The sequence below is a fragment of the Callithrix jacchus genome, chromosome 15 (genome assembly GCF_049354715.1).
Source record: "Callithrix jacchus isolate 240 chromosome 15, calJac240_pri, whole genome shotgun sequence".
In the NCBI taxonomy this organism is placed as follows: domain Eukaryota; kingdom Metazoa; phylum Chordata; class Mammalia; order Primates; family Cebidae; genus Callithrix; species Callithrix jacchus.
In genome coordinates this window covers 97251151-97275342 of record NC_133516.1, presented here as the reverse complement: position 1 = coordinate 97275342, position 24192 = coordinate 97251151, and the positions used below count along the sequence as shown (strand labels likewise).

Sequence of the window (24192 nt, the reverse complement as noted above, 5' to 3'; positions counted from 1 at the left end):
TTAAGCCTTTTGTTTATAACTTACACAGTCCAGGTATTTCTTCACAGCTACATGAGAATGGACTAGTACAAAAGGTATAGTTTACTTAGCACTTTTAAGCATCTTCTATGTGCACAGTCCTTGTCATTTTGGGGACCCAAATGAATAAGTCTTGATCGTGCCCTTAAGCAACTCACAGCTTACTAAAGGAAGCAGACAAGTAAATAAATGTACGCTATAGTGGGCTCGATATAGAGGCTCCAATAGAGGCAAGAACAGAATACTGTGGAAATGTCTAACTATGGCAGCCTAGAGAGAGAAAAGTGCTTACAAAGTTTATGAATAGGACAGACAGTACAAAAATATTTCAAAATGGTGATGCCGTTTAACTGAACCCTGAATTCGGAGTCATTTGGGGGGAACATAAGAAGGAAAAAAGGAATTCCAAACTTAAGGAATAGCATGCATGAAATTGCAATGGCATGACAGAGCATGTCATGTTCTAGGAGCTGGTTCAAAATAATTCCATCATTTTAAACCATAAAGTGAGTGAAACAGCAATAAACAATTAAGAGGAAAAAAACTGATGAAGGATTGGTCCAAAAGTTTAGGTAACATAACAAGGTTTTGGATCATGTCACTAAGTAAAGGAGAGCCAGCAGATGATTTTAAGCCCAGGAGTAAATGATTAGATTTGTATGTTTAGAAAAGAAATAGTCTTGCAGAAATGTGAAGAACAGATGGAGGGAAATGAATGCAGGCCCTTTGACAAACAAGGAGGCTTTTACAATGGTGCAGGATACTCATGATGAAGACTGAACCTAAGTCAGTAGTTGGGGGAACAGGTAAGAGAAAATCAAATAATGAATATACAGAAATTGAAAAATGATAACTGAATGGAAACGAAAAACAAGTTTGGACCACCAACTTGAGAGTAGAAAACTAAGAGCTATTGAAGAGACTATGTCTAGAAACGAAGAACAATAAAACAGTAAAAGAAAAATAAAACCTAAGCATGTAGTGCAAACTAAACATCATTCCAAAAGGATGCAACAAGAGGATGAATCGAGGTGCAAGGATGCTGTATCAGTGCTGTGGGATTCAGAATGGAGGCATAATTCAGAGCTCCCCTGAGCCACTGAAGTATTACTGCAGGCTCTTCTTAAACCTAGTTAACAGGTAGAGACAGAAAGAATTTGCTCCCAAAGATCTTACCCAGTAGGCTTGGGTTTCTTTTTTTCTAATGAAATAATGGTAAAGTAACAAAAGAATTGAATGAGAAAAGAAGATAATCAAATATTAAATGCTAGAGAATATGAACATGTAAGTGACTATTATTTTGGATCTTCTGAGAAGCAGATAACCATTTGGGATTCAATATACAAGATATTTGTTAGGGGAAATGCCTTTGGAAGAGAAAGAGAAAGAGGACTGAGCATAAAGTTTCAGACTAGAGCTCTGTTTTTAGAAACTTTTGGCCAAATGGATTGGGATTCCCTGACACAGAGCATCTTTCTTTTTTTTTAAATTTTTTATTGCCTTTTAGGTTTTGGGGTACATGTGCAGAACATGCAAGACAGTTGCATAGGTACACACATGGCAGTGTGTTTTGCTTCCTTTCTCCCCTTCACCCACATTTGGCATTTCTCCGAGGCTATCCCTCCCCAGCTCCTCCCCGCCCCCGCTGGCCCTCCCCTTTTCCCCTCAATAGACCCCAGTGTTTAGTACTCCCCTCCCTGTGTCCATGTGTTCTCATTTTTCATCACCCGCCTATGAATGAGAATATGCGGTATTTCATTTTCTGTTCTTGGGACATGGATGAATCTGGAGAACATCATTCTCAGCATCTTTCTAGGAGAGTGGGTTGCAGTCAGCACAAGATTGGGGGTTAGGGTGATAGTATGTGGGAGTCTGCCAAGGGAGGGCAGTTGAGGCTGTCAGCTAACTATACACCTCACAGCATGAAATATGAACAGCCACAATGACATAAAAGATTCATATTACAAGTACTTAGATCTTTTCCAAAAGTCCATCTGTAAAAGTATACCTCGCTATCGTTTTTTATAGATTTTCTCTACATAAGGCTCTCTTAAGAAATGAAATGCATGAACTGTTTACATTGTAATCATAAACTGGGTAGTGATAAAAGTGAACTATGCACAATTTTTTAAGTGAGAAATATAAGAGGAGAGCCAAGAGAAAGTGACATATTGGAAAATTTGGGGAGAAAAAGAGTTTTGTGATAAAAGATGTATCCATCTAATATGGGATTGTAAATTGTGAAGTGCGTTAGCGAAGTCATTTGTTAACCCTCTAAACACTTGTGTGTCAGGTGATATTGCTAATCCATAATATATATTTTTACTTTCGTGAAATCATCTATTCTCATTTTATTCTGTTGCTAGTAAAAAGCTGACTAGTAAATTTTGTTATATGTTTCTAAAATTATTTTAGAAATAAAATAATTTTATCTTCTCCACACCAGAAGTCCAAGTCACAGACCACTTATTTTATAAGGGCTACATTGCCAAAAATAATTTTGGAAAAAGCTTTCTGCGTCCATCTCCCTTAAATTCATAACGTATTAATATATTACCATATGTGGTGGTCACAAAAGTGTGGCCAGTGAGATCTCCTTTCAGGAGACACTGCGGCAACAAAGGCAGCAGTCTCCCGTCACTGCAGCTTCAGATCCATCAAGGCCTTGACACCAAAGCCACACTTCCTCCAGGACTAGGCTCAGCCAGTGACTGGACATAGAAAGAGTACCAGGGCCAGACTGCTGCCCCCGCATGCAGGACTCCTCTGACTGACAACTTTGTTTTGTCTGGACGAGACTTTCTCTGAACTGCACTGCAGCCTGAAGCCCTTCTACCCAACTCTCCTTCCTTCCATCTCACCTTTCCTGGGTGTCATAACCGCATCATGATAGAAAGGTTCTTCCTGCATTTTCCTGCTACCTTCTCCTTTAGCCTTTATGGGCTTCTTTAATACGAAAATTACCTCTTATCCATCTAATCCCATCTTGACATCTGCTTCTTAACACCCCTATGCTAACAGGGTGTGTTAAAATATTTGAGTCTGAAAAGTACTTATAGTTAAGCAAGTCTGTCCTTATGGTTAAGTCAAATTAAGCATTGCTATTAAGTATTAAGTAAATAGCAATAGTTATTTACTTAATAGTAACCGTTAATTTTATTTAACTACAAGGATTGAATGCTTCAGTCTTGAAATTTCAATTTGTCCTTATTGTTAATAGTAATAGTTAACTTTACTTAACTCAGTGTAATGTAAATTTCCTGATACAGAACGCTTTTCTCACAGAACAACCGGCATATCATAGAACTAGAACGTATTAAGCTTATCATTCTCATTTACTTCGCCCTCTCTTAGGCTCAATCTTCTGGACTATACTCAACGTCTGTGTCCCGGCTTGCGTCTTCATCTCCTGAAAGAGCTCCCCAGTTAAACTGCAGACATCCTCCACAGCTGCTGTGTACTGCACTCAGTGATGATAGAATTAGGAAGTAGTTCTAGGTGCTAGTAAGAACTCAAATTTAATTTAACTGATTCCTGTTATCTAAGAATAGTATAGCTTATTGCCATAAAATACATACTAATTCACAACTCAGTCTTTTACAGGTTTTTTTTTTTTTTGACACGGTAAGTGTGCAATATCTCAACGTCTTAGAAATTTGCTTTGGCCAAACTGAACACATTGTATTTCTATACAAAGATACTGTCCTCAAGCTATGCACTAGTTATGTTTTCATTTTTATATTGGATGTATTGATCTGTCTTGGACCAGCATGCTGACTGATGTAACCAAATATTGAATTCCTAAAAGCATATATATGAGTTATTCACTTTTTCAACATCAAGTCATTGAGCAAATAATATATGACAGAAATATCACCCAGTATTGTCTGGACAATATCTGTTCATCCTATTTATTTCATAGCTACTGACATGGAAAGTATTTGCAGTGGGCACTCAGATGTGCCATGCAGATTTCTCTTCAAGACTGAAGGATTCACTCCTCCATTCCTCGGAGTGCAGTCAGTGAACAGCTCCCAGCTGCCAGTCTTATTTGCAATTGTCTTGGCTAAAGAGTCACCCCAGGTCACATCTCCTTCACTGGGTAGCCCATTTCTGATGACTGACAAAGAAGCATAAATTCCTGGCTCCCTCACTCCAACTTGTGATATTCACAAGTGTCATTATAAATTTAAAATTCTGTGAGATTGACTAAGGCTCTGAGACTGCATGCAGCCTAATTTCTCCCTCAGTCTGAAACTACTTCCCTTTTCTTCTCTTCCCTTCCCTTTTATCCTTTTCTCTCCCTTCCCTTGTGAACCTGAATGCACTCGCTAATAAAAGAGCGTGCTAATTTTCATCTCAACATAGTTGCAAGGGACTCTTCAACTCCCATCCTATAACAGTTGACACTGGACGTGATTAAAGAAGACAAAAATAATGGTGGAACTTTGAAGCTGAATTACGTACCACCCTACTGGCAGTGAGGATTCCATCAGTATAGTAGGTAAAGCTCAGCTAGCCCCTGGCATAAGTAGCCAAGATAGCCATATGATTATTAACATTTTCATCAGGGATAAAGTGAGATGGTAAGCCAGTGGACACAAATTCGCTAACTTGTGTAATATGTCAAGTATTTGATTAAATACAGCATAAACGGGAAAGATTGCCAAACTAGATGTCCATTGCCAAGCTTAATTAACTTTTGGAAAATATAACAAAGGACTGAATATGTGAAGGCTACAGTGTTTTCTTTGTAGCATATAAAGAAGCTCTCATCTCCTATAACTGATGGGTAGAGAAAGCTGAAGATGAGACCCAAAACTTAAACATAAAAACAGAAGAATTCCAAAACTGTCAAACTTGTGAACTAAGCGGGTCTGCGGTAATGGTTGTAAAAGAAAGGAACTTGATACATGGGATGGATGTATCTGGGCTACTGAACCTGAAAACCTGGTTAACCCCAGATTCCCTTGAAAGACAACAAAACACTCCTCTAGCCCCCATACAATCTTCCTCAAGTCCCTGTCCCCACTATAAGTAGGCTGCGATTTGTCAGTCTGACTGGATTACTGAGTGCGTGGCCAGATATCTGGCTAAATATTATTTCTGAGTGCGTCCGTGCAGATATTTTGGACGTTATTAGTATTTGAATAGGTAGACTAAGTAAAGAAGACTGCCCTCCCCAGTGTGATGGCATTATCCAATACACTGAGGGCCTGGATAGAAAAAAGGGTGGCGGAAGAGATAATTTTCTCTCTCTGTGATTGATTGCTTGTGCTGGGACACTGGTCTTCTCCTGCCCTCAGATTGGAACTTATAAGTCAGTACTCCTGGCTCTCAGGCCTTTGGACTCAGACTGGAATTATACCATTGGTTCACTGGTTCCCAGGTCTTTGGACCTGGACACAAACTTACCCTATTTCTTTTCCTGGTTCTCACACTTAGGACTTGGGCTGGAACTAAACCACTGGCCAGTGGCATTTGTGGATTTCCAGCTTGCAGACAGCAGATTGTGGGATTCTCAGCCATTATAATCATATGAATCAATTTCTTACAATATATCTCCATTGGCTCTGTTTCTCTGGAGAACCCTGACAAATAAAGTCTGATTTGGGAGGAAAGAAACCATAACTCCCAATGAGCTGCAAGACTTAGCCTCCATGTACCAAGAGGAGCTGGGAGAGCATGCAAAGCACTGGATTCTGTCCTCATGGAGCTTACATTCTAATGGAGGAAGGCAGAAATGAGAACTTGAACATAAAAGTTAAACTATATAGTAAGCTAGATGATAATTAGTATTATGGAACAGAATACAGAAGAGGGAAGTGAACTGATAAAGCAACAGTTTGTTTTTTTTTTAACAGAGTTTTGCTGTTGTTACCCAGGCTGGAGTGCAATGGCGTGATCTCGGTTCCCCGCAACCTCCGCCTCCTGGGTTCAGGCAATTCTCCTGCCTCAGCCTCCTGAGTAGCTGGGATTACAGGCACGCGCCACCGTGCCCAGCTAATTTTTTTGTATTTTTTAGTAGAGACGGGATTTCACCATGTTGACCAGGATGGTCTCGATCTCTTGACCTCGTGATCCACCCGCCTCAGCCTCCCAAAGTGCTGGGATTACAGGCTTGAGCCACCGCGCCCGGCCGGGATTTCAATTTAAAGTAAGGTAGTCAGTTTCATTGAGGTGAAATTTAAACTGAGGCTTCAAGGACCTGAAAGCATTTGCACTACATGAATATCTGGGTGGAAAACACTCCTGTTATGTGGGAAAGACACTGCAAACGTTCTAAGATCAGAGAATGCCTGGCATGTTAGAGAAAAGAAAGGAAGACTGAGAAAGAACGACCAATGTCACAGAAGAAAAGGCACTATCTTTAAAATATTCTATCACCAACAGTATTATTTCTATTCGTCTGTATTCTACCCCAGTTTTCATGTTCTAACCTTAGTTGTTTAATAGTAAGAAGAAGAATCACTAAATCCATCATGCAGGTAGGAAAGTATTATTTATATTAATTTTAATAAAGTATGAAATTTATTTTCAAATTGACCTCATTAAGAAACCAATGAGGAATTCCTTAAATAGACACGATAAGAGAAATTGTGTATAATATTACCTACAACAACTTGACTTTTGAAATATTCAGCTGATCCTTTCTTATGCATTTCCTGTTATTATTAATCTCATACTTTTAATAGACTGATGAACATTATTTTTCTAACAGTCTCTAGTGTAGTCACAAAATTTTTTACTCTATGGTTACTAATTTTCACCCCATTAATAAATTTTACATTTAGCACAGGCCCCGTAAAAATGACATTTAAACAGTTTGCTTCCTTCCACTCAGTGGCTTCTCGAATCTTTTCCTTCCTGCATGGATCTAGCTCATTCTCTTCTTCAGTATGTGATCTGCCCTGCTATGGCTAGTTCGATTAATATTAAAATTGAAGTAAGTCTCAGTCCTCAAACTCAGTCGTGCAAGAAATAGTCTAAAAATACTTTATTCATATGTAGTATATTCAAATTCAACTTTTGGCTTCCATCTCATTGAACTTAGAGGGCATTTAATTTCAGTCTTAAAAGAGATCTTTCTCTCCCTGGTGACTTGAGATTTACATGTTACACTTTTTTCCCTTCTGCCCTCTTCCTTCTCTCTTCCTCCATCCCCTAAAAAAGATCAGAATGTGAACTCCAATTTTCATCTACTAAGAATGACAATTGTTATGCTAATTGTCCAATTTCATAGGGATTTCTTCCAGTCCAACTTCTCTTTGGACATGGATCTTTGCTGAGATAGGCATTCCTCAGCATAAACACATGAGTTAGTATTCTCCAGAGAAAGCAAAACAGTCGCTGCAATCCCAGCACTTTGGGAGTCCGAGGCAGGTGGATCACAACATCAGGAGATCGAGACCATCCCGGCCAACATGGTGAAACCCCATCTCTACTAAAAATACAAAAAGTTAGCTAGGTGTGGTGCGGTGTGCCTGTAATCCCAGCTACTCGGAAGGCTGAGGCAGGAGAATCACTTGAACCAAGGAATCGGAGTTTGCAGTGAGCCGAGAATGCGCCACTGCACTCCAGCCTGGATGACAGAGCGAGTCTCAAAACAAAAAAACAAAAACAATAAAACAGTCAAGTATATTTGGGTATAAAGAGATTTATTATAAAGGATTGGCTCACATGAGGTTGAAAAGTCCCATGATCTTCTGTCTGCAAGCTAGAGGTCCAAGAAAACCAGTACCATAGTTCAATGTAAGCCTGAAAGTCCAAGAACCAGGAGCATCACGTCAATGGACAGGAGAAGGTGGATGTCTCAGCTCAAATAGAGCGCATACTGGCCCTTCCTCTGCCTTGTTGTTCTATTTCAGTCTTCAACTGAGTAGGTGATACTACCAAAATTGATGAAGGCAATCTTCATGACTCACTTTATCAATGTAAATGCTAGTCTTCCTGATATACCTTCACAAACACATTCAGAAATAATATGTTACCAGCTCTTTGTGCATCTCAAGACAATCAAGTTGGTACATAACATTAACCATCACAATGAGGTACTCATATGCATTTGGCACAGCAATTTTCTTAGAGATCTTGTTATCTGTGTGGGACATTGCCACAGAGTAACATCAACCAAAAATCCCAAGGAATTCAACTGTTTTCCAATGTACAGGAATCTCCTTATCCTCTGCTATTTACTTCCCCTATCCTCCAATTTATTCTTTCTCTCCTCTTTGGTTCATGTAGGTTTCCACTTTTATAAAATATAACAAGCATCCATCTTTTGTCAAGCAGTTTCTACTTACTGTCTGTCAACAATCTCTGAGTAAAGAGCCAAAATCGGTTCTAGTTTGCTTCTTTAAATGAGATACGGAAAATAAAAATAAAGTACAGCATAAAACATTTCATAAAATATCCTGCCACAACTGATGTTTTTGTTTCATTGAATTATTGACTTTTATATTGAACCTGAACTATAAATGAATTCGCTCTCTTCAGAAAGAAACATGAACAATATTATACCATCCTAATTAACAATACTAAATCTTCTGTCCCTAGGATTTTTACCACATAAGTCTTTTCATACTTGATTTTCTACCTGACAGAGGAGGCAAGGTTTGCTAGAATTATCCTTTATTCAGTCTTTGCACTACTCAATGCAAATTATTCCTCCAAAACAGGCCCATCTATTCTTAAGAGTTCTTTCTAAACATATATTTCCTCAATTAATAAAATGTAAGCAATATTAGACTGCTTAATTGCTTTATGTATTTTAAATATTTTCTCTATATATTTTAATTTGCATAATTGCTAAATAATATATAAATATGTCACAGTAGATAAAACCTTTCAAGATCTACATCATGATCAACATGCTTTCTCATTAATTTAACAAGAATATTATTTTTATCCTCTTTCCATGTTGTCAGTTTTATTATTAACTGCAATAAAACAGAACTTACATGGAGCTACTGATTATCTGAGCACAGTTTTTCATGAAAAATTTATAAATACAATCTCAGTCATATTTGTGTAGCAAAAATGTAAATGAATACATATAAAAGAACATCATTTGCTTTTTACTTTCCTAATCAGTTCTTAACTTCATTCTAGAAAGAAAATATACTTGTCTAAATATATTTGACTCAATAAAACTATACTGATGGTCAGAATAATGTGGAATTTAAGAAGTAAAAATATTTATAGCATTCAAAATAAATAATCATTCAAATGACTTACCCTGTTATTAGGGCATATTTTGGTATGTGATAATCGGGTTTTTTTTTTACAAAAGAAAGTAAACCAACAGTGTTGTATCTAAAAATATAGTATTTCAATTCAGTTCTCTAAATTGAATAGACTTTTGAATATATGTTACTTAAGCAATTTAAGGATCTAAACATACATCTATGCTTTCTTTGCAGTTTCTCATATACTGATTCTTCAAAATTAAATAATCTGATTCTATAACTGATTTTCTACATTGAAAAATAAGTACACTGTATTTAAAACTTGTATTTAAAAAATGGGTTGCTCTATATTCATGTAATATGAAGAAAAAAGTAGCCAGAAAAAAACGTATAGGTGTAGAAAAAAGTTTTCAAAAACACGACACGCATACCTAAAAATCTACAGATGACGTGAACAAGTTGATGAATTTCACATGACGAATGCACCAGTATACCAAAACACTGGATGAAGCTGCAGGACTTTCCTATTCCCAGTGCCCCACAAGTCCCCTGAGTACTGTTTCCCAGGGCCTCCTTGGGAGCATTTCCTTAAAGAATCCTCATCTCAAGATCTGCTTCTGGGAAATCCAACTTAAGACAGTGAGGATTAGGTTGGATTTTTTTGCTTACTAATTCATTCCCCAATACCTCCAAAAGCCATCTTTGAGAGGGGAAGAAGAGGAAGTCAAAGAGGTTAAGCTTTACCCTAAACGATTATAATCAGAAGTTGTTTTTTAAATATACTAAATGATTAAACTGAAAAGAAATGACTAGAACAGGAAAATATTGAAAGAACAACGAGCAAGTGTACATTGTCACAGATATCCAAGGTGTTGAGGGGTTATCAGAACGTCAAAGCACCTATCGGGAAATAAAGCTACTACTAATTTCCCGCATATCTGATACCTCCTGAGTTCATCAGATAACCCTCCCCCCCGGCCTGCCAGAAAGACATTTATATAAAGTGTGGAGCTTAGTAACTGGCACATAGCCATGCCCATTGAAGGGGAGTTATTCAATGCTGCCTAGGACTGTGACCCCTAGAGAAGTAATTTAACCAACATTGGCCTTCAAGTCTCCAACTATATAAATAAAGGGAGAAAATGCTGAAAAAAAAAAAAAAACGCTGAATTACTGTAGTTTTCATATTAGTAGCAATCTAATTGTAACTGGTTCCAAGAATTTCCACTTTCACATCAGAAAAGACAAATGGTTATTTTTATTAACAACCAGCATGACATAGGTTGTGGCCCTAGAGAGCTGTGATGAAATCCCTATGACTGGCTTCCAGAAGGCAGAAAACAGGCTCAAGTTCCACTTTGGCCATCAGCTGCCTAGGACTGCCAGGGTAATCTTCGAGGAGGCAAATCAGTCCCTTGCTGGAAAAATATGCCCAGATATGCCTTTAATAATAAGCTAAACTTCCTATCCTTCGAAAAATATCTGCATGTGTTCAGTTATAGACTAGGAGCAGGAGAGGGCTACTTTAAAAATCTGGTAATCTAAGATGCTGCAGTGAAAGGGGTTAGATTTTTTTTTAAAAATTAGAATTAATGAATCATGCTAGTTAGATTGCTCTACAGTCTGATATTCAATCTCATCATCAAAAATTATGTATTGGTAAAACCCACCTCAACAGAAATGAGTTCAAAGCTCCTTTGCTTAATATTCAAGATCATTCATGATCTGGTTTATCATTCTCATCCAGAGGCATTTCCCACCAATTTCATTGGCTATTGGGTCATAAAATACTGCTCTGCTATTCCCTCAAGAGAACTCCTATTTTTTACCTGCTCTTTATTCTGAACTTTTTATCTACTTCATATTCCAAAATTCCCATGTTTTTTTTTAAGAGTCAGACTCAATTATCAAGTGGATTGGATCATAAGTTTTTTAAATGGAGTTATAAAAGGCAGTTTGTGTCCTAAGTGGGGAATTTGAGTATGACCTGGATATTAGCTGAAGTAGCATTAGTATTGCTAATATCATGGTTATGTGAAAGACAGTTCTTACTATTAGTAAATGTACATGAATTAAGAGAGAATGCTTGATGTCTGTAACTTACTTCCAAATGGGTCAGAAAAAAAGTATAGAGGGAAGATAAAGCAAATATAGAAAAACATTAACAATTGTTGACGCCAAATGGGGAACTACTCAGGTGTTCATCGAATTAATTTTTTTCAACTTTAATGTTTTAAAATTTGTGTAATGAAATTTTGTCATGAAAGTTGTCATCACCTCAGTGAAGCTTGTCTTGAACTCTGCATTTGGGGGACCACATCTTATTTAAACACTAGTACCTGTCGCAGGTTAGGCCATTTTTATTGACATACATGCAACAGAATAATTTGTCAATGTATTTTTTTGTTTGATTCTATTTTTTTCCTCTCTCACTGACTAGAAATAAGCAGGACTCAGGGAATTTCATCCAAAATGACAAAATTTGGGGAAAGTGTGCATGTTGAACTGTACAGTCATATATAAGTGAATTCAGTCAAATTACTGATAAGAAAATAACTTTTGTTAGAGTTCAGAATACCCCAATACTGGAAACTTGAATAATCACAGACGGGTTTATGAAAAAAGTGGTAAACAAGAAGAGTATTGAGAAGTGACATACAATTTAGATTGGGAGAAGGTATTCCTAGTAGTGTAAATGGCTTGAATACTGTGGAAGACAGAATGGCCAAAGTCTGTCTGTATGGAAATAAATAGAATGTATTCTTTCATTCATCAACTATATATTGGTACTCACTGTGAATAAAGCAATGTGCTAGGTACTGAAGATACAATGGTAAACAAAACAAACAGTGCCTGATATTCCAGATTAGAGGTTGGCAAACCAGAGCTGTGGGCCTAATGCAGCCTACCACCTATTTTTACAAATAAAGTTTTAATGAAACACAACCACACTCCTTCATCTACGTTTTGGTATGGCTGCTTTTGCACTACAACAGCAAGGTCGAGTAGTTGCAATGGAGTCTAAAGTACTGACTTCTTATACTTTGAAGGAAAAAAAATGCTGACTCTTGCCCTAGGGCACACAGCATTAAGAGAAGACAGACATTAATTACAAATAAATGAAAACTGAAGCTTTGATAAGGGTCAAGAATGTGAAATATGTGGCACTATGGAAGCACATAATAAAGACATTTGACTTAATAGAAAATAACAGAAGATTCCTTAAATAAGTTAAAATTTAGGTCAAAGCTAAAAGAGAGTAGAAACTGATTTGATGAAACAGAAAAAGAACAGTGCAGGCAGAGAGAATATCACATGCAGAGACCCTGCAGGAATACAGTAACTTTGAAGGAAAAAACTGCACTGTGGCTGTAGTTCAAAGGGTGAAGGAAACATCATACAAGATGAGACTGACGAGGAAGGCAAAGGCCAAACGACATAGGATTTAAAAGGCAGGTTGGGAGGTTGTCTTTAAGCTGGAGTAAAAGGAATCCCCTTATGTGTTTTTAACTGATGAATGATACGATCTGTTACACTCCCAAAACATCACCAAAAGTGGAGAAAAGAAGAAAAGATAGAATGCTGCAGAAGTACAGTAGTGTGTGTACATATATATATACACACACCAGTTATGCAACTGTGGTAGCTCTGTATGTGTCAATTCAGCCAACCTGGAAGTATATTTCCCACGTGTTTCTCAGTAGCATTGGCCACAAAAGGTATTCTCCATTAGAAGGCAGAAGTACAGAAGCAGCCATGTGTTTTAAGTTCTGAAGAGCAATAGCAGTATGGCAGTCATTGATTTGTCAGTTCACCCTACTGGCATGAGGCAGCATTAGGACCCAGTTTCCTCAACTCTTATAAGATTTCCTCCTTCTGTTTCTCTTTAGTGATTTCAAAATTTATTTTAGATTCAGGGGGTACATGTGCAGGTTCATTACATGGGTATATTGTGTGATGCTGAGGTTTGGGGTATGGATGATCCCCTTACCCAGGTAATGAGCATAGTACTCAATAGGTAGTTTTTCCACTCTTATACCCTTCATCTCGCCCCTCTTTAATAGTCTGCAGTGCCTAATATTGTTTCCATCTTTATGACCACGTGTCCCCAAGGCTTAGCTCCCACTTGCAGGTGAGAAAATGCAGTGTTTGGTTTTCTGTTCCTGTTAATTCACTTAAGATAATGGCCTCCAGCTTAATCCATGCTGCTGCAAAGGACATGATTTCATTTTTATGGATATGCAGTATTCTGTGATATATAGGCACTGCATTTTCTTCAATCCACCATTGATGGAGATCTGATTTAGTCCATGTATTTGCTATTATGAAGAGTGCTGCAATGAATGTACGAGAGCATGTGTCTCTATGGTAGAATGATTTGTTTTCCTTTGGGTGTTTACCCAGTAACAGCATTGCTAGGTCAAATGGTAGTTTTGTTTTTAGCTCTTTAAGAAATCTTCAAACTGCTTTCCACAGTTGCTGAACTAATTTACGTTCCTGCCAACAGTGTATAAACATTCCCTTTTCCCTGAAGCCTCATAAGCATCTGTTATTTTTTGACTTTTTAGTAATAGTCATGATGAGTGGTATGAGATTGCATTTCACTGTGGTTTTGATTTGCATTTCTCTGATATTTTTTCATATGTTTGATGATCATGCATATGTCATCTTTTAAGAAGTGTCTGTTCATATCCTTTGCTCACCTTTTAATGGAATAATTTGTGCTTGTTGAATTAAGTTCTTTGTAGATTCTGCAAACTAGGTATTTGTCAGATGCATAGTTTGCAAATACTTTCTCATATTCTGTGGGTTGTCTGTTTACTCTGTTGGAATTTTCTTTTGCTGTGCAGACACTCTTGAGTTTAATTAGGTCCCACTTGTCAATTTTTGGTTTGGTTGCAATTGTTTTTGAATACTTAGTCATCAATTCTTTGCCAAGGCCAATATCAGAAGGGTATTTTAATAAGATCCTTACAGTTTGCGATCTGAAATTTAAATCTTTAATCTGTGTTGAGTTAATTAATGTGTATGGTGAAAAGCAGAATCCAGTTTTATTCTGCATATGGCTAGCCTGCTATTCCAGTGCCAGGAAGAGCTTTCCCCATTGTTTATTATTGTCGCCTTTATAGAAGATCAAATGACTAGCCGTGCAGCTTTACTTCTGAATTTTCCATTCTGTTCCATCAGTGTGTCTGCTTTTGCACCAGTATCATGCTGTTTTGGTTACCACAGCCTTTCAGCACAGTTTGAAATCAGGCAACGTGATACCTCCAGCTTTACCTTTTGCTTTCGACTGCTTTGGCAATTTGGGCTCTTTTTTTGGTTGCATGTGAATTTTTGAATGTTTCCAATTCTGTGAAAAATGACATTGGTAGTTTGGTAGGAATAGTGTTACATCTGTAGATTTCTCTGAACAACATGGCCATTTTAAGAATATTAATTCTTCTAATCCATGAACATGGAATGTTTTTCCATTTGTATTATCTATTATTTCTCCCAGTGATATTTTGTAGTTTTCCTTGTAGAGATCTTTCACCTAATTGGTTAGATGTAGTCCTAGATATTTTGTTTTTTATTGCTTTCTCTGAACCCAATCCTAAGCAATCAATTTAAGGTTTGGGAGATAAACTCTTTGTAATTTGGAGGAGGCACCTGCAGGGACTGCCTGGTAGTAGTACAGAGATACAATTACCTCTTAGTGAAGAGAAATCTAAGGAGAAGAAAAGAAAAAAGAAGGCACCTTTTAAAGGAGTCCCAGAGGCTCCGAATGCATTTGAAAGGAGTACAGACTGAAGATGAATGGCTATCCATCCAGAAAGTGGGAAGCAAGCATCCCTTGTTCCCTTCTCTTCCTAGCAGATACTCAAGGTATATGAGGGAGAAAGAAAAGAACATTCTCTTTCTGTCTTCTGTCCTTGCATCCCCAAGTTCTGGCAATGCTGGCAGATGCCACCATGAATAGCAAAACAGCTTGCACCCATGAAGTAGGGGGGCCTAGAGAACAGGAATTATCTGCTCTCACCTATGTCTCCTTCCCACCTACTGTCAGTAGCCTTGGAGTTCCCTAGACCTTATTCATGCCATGGATATTAACATGGCCTATATTCATGAAACGAGAAGCATGGGGTTGGCTTAACTGGCAAGAATCAGCCACCCTTACCTGCACTGTGCCTTTTAACTTCCATTATTGTCTGCCTTTGGCTCCCTCAGATCCCATTTTCCTTGTTACGGCTTTGACCCAGAGCTTGGAACTGAGTCTGAGACAAAAATGTGTCTCGGGGGCATTGCATAGACTCCTTATTATAAGCCAAATGCTAAGATACAACTTCTCCCCATTGGAGAGAAGAGGAAGTCTTGTGATGTACTCATACTTGGTGGCTATGGTTATGCTTTCTAAGGTTTGGATGCATGGTGCTTGGCTTTGGTTAGTCCCTTTGGTCTTACTTTTCTAAAAGGAAACCTCTAAGTGATGGGCATCCTATTTATTCCAATCACCTGGTAGGATTTGCAGGGTAATTGTTGAGAACTAGAATACTGATCCAGTTTTCTACATTACCCATCCCTCTCATTCTTTCTGAGCTACAGCCAGGAATTGCTGGTTGGTTCACAGGAGCAAGCAGGGTTAATCTAAAATGTAGGCGAAACCATAAAAACAACTAATTAGTTTAGAATTTAATGACAAATGTATAAGTTTTGAAACATGATTTCTCTCTTTCTCCAGTCCTCATTTAAAAAGAAAATTATAGGACTAAATGGTTTGCAAAATAGTCTTTATTCTTATACTTGACCTGATTATCTGCATAAAGTACAACAAGAATAATTATTTCTACATAGGCCTTTTGGATTGTCTTTGATGGAAGTTTGTTTCACAAGGAATTTCAGATAAGACCTTTGAAAGCTGAGCCCAGCCATGGGTTTGCATCCTCAAATACCTCTAAGTTTGGTAATCCTTTCGTCTTAAGGTCCCAAAATAAACTTGGAGCTCTGGGTCCTGTTAGAAAGTGACATTCTTTACTGACCACTGCTCAGGAACTTTGTATAGGGACTGTGTGGGCAAGGGTATGAGGCCAGTTTTCCCATTGTGCTTTAATTGGCTCTGTTCGCTCTTCAAGGGAAGCATACACTTCCAGTCAAAGCCCTAGTAAAATAACCACTTTCTCCACTTGTATTCTGTTGCAAAAGAAAACAAGATTCTTATTGCACTCAGGCAAACAACTATATTGCCATAAGAATACTCATAGTTTCCAAATTCTAGAGGAATCAGGCAGAGAGAAACAAACATGCTCCAAATCCTGATTGGCAGGAATGTATACCTTGCTTAATTATGAAAGGCCATAAATAGTTCCAAACAAGTTTCACTGACTCTGAAAAACAAGGATCAGCAACATTCCAAGCAAAAGTCAAAAAGGTTGCTTCAGCTTCCTGAGTCCATTTAGTTAGTTCTTGTTTTGCTTGAAATTCATAAACATTTCAGCTCCTCATGAGTCCTGTTCATTTTCCTTTATTAAAATGTTAGTCTCCAAAGTTATCAGAAGTCTGTATTTGAGTGCACCTGTTATAGTCTTATAGCCTATTATAAACCATCTTTTGAAACGGATTAAAAAAGACAATTGTCTGTGAATAGCAAAATGTCTAGGGCAGTTACAGTCAGAAACACAACTGATAAAGAAGTTTGGTTATCTCCATGGTTTACAATAACTTAACAACCTTAATTATGATTTATAGCATAAACTTAGACATTAAAATTTTAGAAAGCCCACAATTTTGAGGCATGTATTATTGTTAGTTACAAAAATATAACCTAAAGAAAACTGAGCATCATTTTGGCAAGCCCACATATCTAAACTTGCCAAATAATCCTGCTTACCTCTCTTTTCTGGACACTTCAGAGGCCCTCTGAAGTATCTGTAAAGTCAAATGCCAGGGAAGACAATTTTGAAACTGAAGTTTGATTTTGGGAATGCTGTTAAATGTTCAAGGTTTAAAACACTTGATAGTATGAAACAGAATTCCAGATTACTATAAGTTATTTATTTTACAAAAATAATGACTCAGAAATTTTAAAGAAGTAAAAAGCTTTTATAACCCTTTATAAATTTTGCCAAAGGCAAATTAGCACCTTAGGAAAACCTTGTTATGCTTTTATTTCAATGCTTAATTTATGGAAAAAACATAATATTTCTTTTTTAATGTAGTCAATATGTTCGGACAGAGAAACTCTTCTGCAAGATTAATTTCCAAAATATTTTCACCACTTCTTTGAACCTTCAGCTTTTTCCTAATTTAACTCAAAACAATCCTTTAACCCGAGGCCAAAGTTTACATTTCCATGACTTCTTACAACCTTTTACAAAAATAAATAAATAAAATAAAAACACATTTTACTGTTCTTACACATCTTGCATGTAAATCTGCTTTCAGTAGTCTCAATTCATGTTATAATGGTAACTCCTAGCAATTTTAACTTTTAATTTTAAAATGTGGTAAGTTGGCTTTAATTGTGTGCTAACTGCAGCCCAGGCTTGCCTCCTTAGTTAAGGGCATGGTTAGTTCCATATGTCCCCAAGCATTACCAATTGTGAAGCAGGCAAGACAGAGGGTTCTCAAAACCCAAAAAGCAGTTTACAACCTCAAAACACTCAGCAAACCTTGCATCTCACCTGCATTTTACCAATAGTTCTTAGGGCTGTTTTTATTTCTCAAAGATTAAAGTCATATAACTGGAAGGTACCACAGCTTTTATTTCACCTTAAAATTATTAGATCCAAGCACTTGTTTTTTTAAGGCCAAATTAATTTTTTTTTTTTTTTTTTTTGAGATAGAGTCTTGCTCTCTCTCACCCAGGGTGGAGTACAGTGTCCTGATCTCGGCTCACTGCAACCTCCGCCTACCAGGTTCAAGCAATACTCCTGCCTCAGCCTTCCAAGTAGCTGGGATTACAGGTGTGCACCACCATGCCCAGCTAATTTTTTGTATTTTTAATACATACAGGGTTTTACCATGATGGCCAGGGAGCTCTTTTTACAGACATCATACACAGTGTACACACAAACAGGCAGAAGAAAACCCAGTCACTGGGTGGAGCCCTTTAAGAGACAGGGCTAGGAAAACATGCACATACCAAACCAGAAAGAAATATTCCCTACAGCAGGATTGCTAAACAAAGCCAAAAAAATTTTAAAGATTAATTTGTTGATAGGGTAGAGAAGGGGAAAGACAAGAAACAATTTTAAAACATCTGGGGAAGAATCTCTTTTTTCTTCTTTTTCTTTAGAGACGGAGTCTTGCTCTGTCCCCAGGCTAGAGTGCAGTGTCGTGGTCTCTACTCACTGCTACCTCCGCCTTCCGGGTTCAAGCAATTCTCCTGCCTCAGCCTCCCGAGTAGCTAGCACTATAGGCGGATGCCATCTTGTGTTTTTAGCAGAGACGTGTTTCTACTGTGTTGCCCAGGCTGGTTTCGAACTCCTGAGCTCAGGCAATCCACCTGCCTTGGCCTCCCAAAGTGCTAGGATTACAGGCGTGGGCCACCCACACCGGCCCATCTGAACCTCTTATCCAGTAAGTGGTTCCTCTCCCAGGGAGAAGAGTTTAATTACTGTCCCATGAAGTTGAAACCCATTGGCTGGGGAAGCGGAAAGCTGCACAGCATGGCTGGGAGCCAGCCCGCTGGCTGTGCGGGACCCTTGGGCAATGCGTCCCAGCCCCAGCATGGAGGTGAGAGCTGCTGGGAGCTGCTGTTCCTTGGTCCCTCCTGAGAAAGCAAGGAAAGGGCCATGAAAAGGCCTCCAACCTGCAGGAGTAACAAGGGGTGGGGGTTCAAACCCCAGGAGCAACAAGGGGTGAGGGCGTGGTTTCTTGTAAGCTCGGAAGGCGGAAGTTGAAAAGGCTTAGAAATCACAGTGAGAGGTTTTTTGTTCGTTTTTTTTTTTTTTTTTTTTTGAGACAGAGTCTCGCTGTGTCGCGTGCAGTGGCCCGATCTCAGCTCACTGCAACCTCCGCTTCCCAGGTTCAAGCAATTCTCCTGCCTCGGCCTCCCGAGTAACTGGGACTACAGGCGCGCGCTACCACGCCCAGCTAATTTTTGTATTTTTTAGTAGAGACGGGGTTTCACTATTGTCTCGATCTCCTGACCTCGTGATCCGCGCGCCTGGGCCTCCAAAGTGCTGGGATTACAGGCATGAGCCACTGCACCCCGCCGGGAGGTTTTGAGTTCCCATTTCACTCACCGCTTCTGGAGCCCACGTTGCGCCAAAAATGTTGCATGGCTTCTCCTTAGTGCAGGTAAAGATGGGGTTTGTCTGTCCCACGGCCATGAAAATTCAGGCTTTCAGACAGTTTAAATGGTGAGTGAAGCCAGATTTTCACGGGTAAAAGCGGGGGAAGGGGAAACACGATCCTCCACAAGCCCAGAGTCCCCAGCTGGAGCGTTCCCGAGGTGGCTGTTTGAATCTGATTCCGCACAGGAAGAGGACTGGCCAGGCTCCTCCTCGTTGCAAAGGGCGCAAACCTCCTGAGGCTCCGCCCCACCCCAGTGGGCGGGCTGGTTCGAGTTTCTCTAGGGGTCCCTTCCTACCTGGCTGTCTCACTTCCAACTCCCCTGTCCCTTCTTATGTTGGCTCTGAGTTTGTCATACATGACCTGTATTATTTTGAGGTGTGTTCTTCTGATTCCTGGTTTCTTGAGGGTTTTTATTAAGACAGGATGTTGAATTTTACTGAAGAAAGCTTTTTCTGTGTCTATTGAAATGATCGTATGGTTTTGGTTTCTGATTCTGTTTATGTGGTTAGTAACATTGATTTTTATATGTTGAACCAACCTTGAATCCCAGGATTAAAGCCTACTTGATTGTGCTGAATTAACTTATGATGTACTGCTTAATTTGGTTTACAAGTATTTTTGTAGAAGATTTTTGCATCTATGCTCATCAGGAATATTGCCTCGTAGGTTTATTTTGTTGTTATTGTGTCTTTGCCACCTTTGGTTATCAGTATGATGCTGGCTTTGTAGAATGATAGGGAGGAATACCCCCTCCCGAATTTTTTGAAATAAGTTTCAGTAGAATTGGTACCGGCTCTTTGTATAGCTCATAGAATTTGGCTGAAAATCCATCTGATCCAAGGTTTTTTACTTTCTTTTCTTTTCTTTTTTTGTTTTTGTTGGGAGGTTTTTAAATTATTGATTCATTTTTGGAATTCAATACGTGTCTCTTTAAATTTCTTCCTGATGCAAACTTGGGAGGTGTGTGTTTCCAGGGATTTATCAATATCCTCTAGATGTTCTAGCATCTCTGCATAGAGGTGTTTATGATAGCATCTGAGGATCCTTTTTATTTCTGTAGAATCAGTTGTAATATGACCTGTGCCTTTTCTGATTGTGCTTACTTGGATTTTCTTCTTTTTCTTTGTTAATATAACTAACATTTTATCAATCTTGTGTATCCTTTCAAACAACCAACTTTTGGTTTCATCAATTCTTTGTATGAATTGTTGGTCTAAATTCCATTCAGTTCTGCTCTTGTTTTAGTAATTTATTTTCTTCTACTAATTTTGATTTTCATTTGTTCTTGTTTTTACTGGTTCTACATGTGATGTTAGATTGTTAATGTGAGATCTTTTTAATTTGTTGATGTAGACATTTAGCAATATAAAATTCTCTCAACACTGCTTTGCTGCATCCCAGATATTTTAGTATGTTATAGCTCTGTTTTTATTTCAAAGAATGTTTTGATTTCAGTCTTAATTTCATTTTTTACCTAAAAGCCATTCAAGATCAAGTTATTTAATTTCTATGTCATCGTGGGATTTTCAGAGGTCTTCCTGGTAATGATTTCTATTTTTATTCACCTGTGGTCTCAGAGTATGGTTGATGTAATTTTGAATTTAAAAAAAAGTTATTGAAACTTGTTTTATGGCCAAGCAGGTGGTTGATCTTTGAGTATGTTTCATGTGCAGATGAGAATAATGTATATTCTTCATTTGATGAGTGGAGTATTCTGTAGATGTTTGTTTGTAGGTCCAACTGTTTAAGTGTCAAATTTGTTTGTTACTTTTCTTCCTCAAAAATCTAATGCTAAAGCTTTTAGTGGTGTGTTGAAGTGCCCACTAATTATTGTGTGGCCTTCTATATCCTTTCACATGTATAAGAATATTTGTTACATGACTCTGGTGCTCCAGTGTTGGGTGCATGTATATTTAAGGTAGTTAAGTCTTCTTGTTGAATTGAATCCTTTATTATACAATGACCTATTTTGTCCTTTTTTACTGTTGTTGGTTTAAAGTATATTTTATTTGATACAAGAATAGTAATCCCTGTTCATTTTTGTTTATTGCTTGAGTGATAAATTTTTCTCTAACCTTTTCTCTGAGCCTATGGGTACTGTTACATGTGATAGGGGTCTCTTGAAGATAGCAGATGTATGGATCTTATGTTTTTATCCAAATTGCCACTTAGTGCCTTTTAAGTGGGGTGTTTGGACTGCTGTCATTCAAGGTTAATATTGATACATGAGACTTTGATTCTATCATGAAGTTGTTACCTGATTGCTTTATAGTTTAGTTTCTATTGTGTAGTTGTTTCATACCAATGTATTTAAGTGTGTTTGGAGAGTTGCTGGTATTGTTATTTTATTTCCATGTTTAGAATTCCCTTAAGAATTTCTTAGAAGGTGGGTCTAGTGATAACAAATTCCCTTCGTGCTTTGTTGTCTGGAAAATATTTTATTTCTCCTTCAATTATGAAGCTTAGCTTAGCAGGATATGAAATTCCTGGCTGGAATTTCTTTTCTTTAGGAATACTAAATACAGTATCAATCTCTCCTGGCTTGTAAGGTTTTTGCTGAAAAGCATGCTGTTAGTCTTACAGGGCTCCCTTTGTACATGATCTGACCCTTTTCTCTAGCCGTTTTTAAGATTTTTGTCTTAGCATTGACTTTTGACAGTTTAACAACCCTACGCCTTGGTGATGTTCATTTTGTATATTATCTCACAGGTGTTCTCTAGATTTCTTATATCTGAATGTCTACCTCCCTAGCGAGATGAGAGAAATTTTCTTGAATTATTCCCTTAAATACATACTGCAGATGTTTATTCTTTTTTCCCTCCTTCTCTTTCAGAAATGCCAACAATTTGTAGGTTTAGTCACTTTACAAAATCCCGTATTTCTAGAAGACTTTGCTCATTTCTCATTCTTTTTTAAAATATTTGTCTAAGTAGGTTAGTTCAAAAGACTGCTCTTTGAGCTCTGAAATTCCTTCTTTTGCTTGTTCTCATCTATTGATAAACCACTTAGTTTTACTTTGAAATTCCTTAAGTGAGTTCTTCAATTCCAGAACTTCTGATTGATTTCTTTTTTAATATGTTTTTTCTTTCATTTCTTGTATTGCTTTAGATGTTCCTTTGTGATGATTTTCAAACCTGTCTTGAATCTTGTTGAGCCACACTGCAATCCAGCTTTGATTTTTTTTTTACCTTTTATGCTCAGCAGTACATGTTCAGGTTTATTGTACAGGTAAATTGCATGTCATGGGGGTTTGATGTACAGATTATTTTGTCACCCAGGTAATAAGCATAGTATCTGATAGCTTTTTAATCCTCACACTCCTCCTACCCTTTACCCTCAAGTAGGCCTCAGTGTCTGTTGTTCCCTTCTTTGTGTACACAGGTACTCAATGTTTAGCTCCCACTTAAAAGTGAAAATATACAACATTTGGTTTTCTGTTTCTGTGTTACTTGACTTAGGATAATGACCTCCAGTTCCATCCATGTTGCTGCAAAGGACATAGTTTATTTTTTAATGGCTGCATAGCAGTCCATAGTGTATACGTACCACATTTTCTATATCTAGTTTACTGTTTCTATATCTAATTTACATTTCGGTTGACTCCATGTGTTTGCTACTGTAAATAGTACTATAACGAACATACACATGTATTCTATCTTTATGATAGAATGATTTATATGACTTTGGGCATATTGTCATTAATGAGATTGCTTAATTGAATAATAATTCTCTTTTACGTTATTTGAGGAATTGCCACACTGCTTTCCACAATGGCAGTGGGTATAAACATTCCCACCAGTAGGTATTTATATTCCCACCATATAAACATTCCCTTGCTTTACTTTTTTTCATTTCTGAGTTTTCATTTTGATTGGGGACCATTGCTAGAGAGTTAGAGGGATTTTTTTACTGTTGTCACTGCATTCAAATTTTTTATGGTGCCATAATTCTTGTACTGATTCCTTCACATCTAGAGACACTGGTTTTTTGTTTTTTTTTTTTAGTTGGTGTCTCACCCAAGCTGGAATGCAGTGGTGTGATCTTGGCTCACTGCAACCTCCAGCTCCTGGGTTCAAGTGATTCTCCTGCCTCAGCCTCCTTAGTAGGTGGGATTACAGGTAACCACCACCATGCCGTTAATTTTTGTATTTTTAATAGAGATGGTGTTTCACTATGTTGTCCAGGCTGGTCTTGAACTCCTGACCTCAAGCAATCCACCTGTCTTGGGCTCCCAAACTGCTAGGATTACAGGCACAAACCCGGCCACATGTCTTATTTCTATAATTATTTTCATGTGGTTAGAATCAGTCTTCCCTTTTCTTTTCTTTCTTTTTTCCTTCCTTTCTTTTCTTACATTATTGGGGTATTTTGGGGCTTTTTCACTCTTCCATAGACAGTGTGACTAGAGATTGTTGGGTAATGTCTTTGGCTTTGCTTCTATACCCTTATTAACTTTTGCTGGTAGATTTTATATTGGGCTGTGTGGTTTGACCCACAAGCCAATAGACAGTGCTTACAGGTAACAGCTGGCTGCAGACAGTGCAACTGGTTATATACTTGACCCTTGTTCACTAGGAGAAGCTCTTTGTTGCTTCAGGCAATGAGCTAATACACAGAGTACACAATGGTCTGAGTTCCCTACTCAGCTCTAGTGTGGGGCAGGATGGGTGGGGCTGGACAAGGCATATCATACTACAGGTCCCCCCGT

At 38.0% G+C, this 24192-nt stretch overlaps 1 long non-coding RNA gene across 1 annotated transcript in view; it reads right to left on the bottom strand.

The window, feature by feature from the left end:
- LOC144579447 (uncharacterized) overlaps window positions 1-19675 on the bottom strand; it is a 250723-nt gene extending 231048 nt beyond the window's left edge. The window contains exon 1 of the long non-coding RNA XR_013526991.1: window positions 19433-19675. This is a non-coding gene — a long non-coding RNA (uncharacterized LOC144579447). The remainder of the gene's footprint in view (window positions 1-19432) is intronic.
- Between the last annotated feature and the right edge of the window lie 4517 nt (window positions 19676-24192).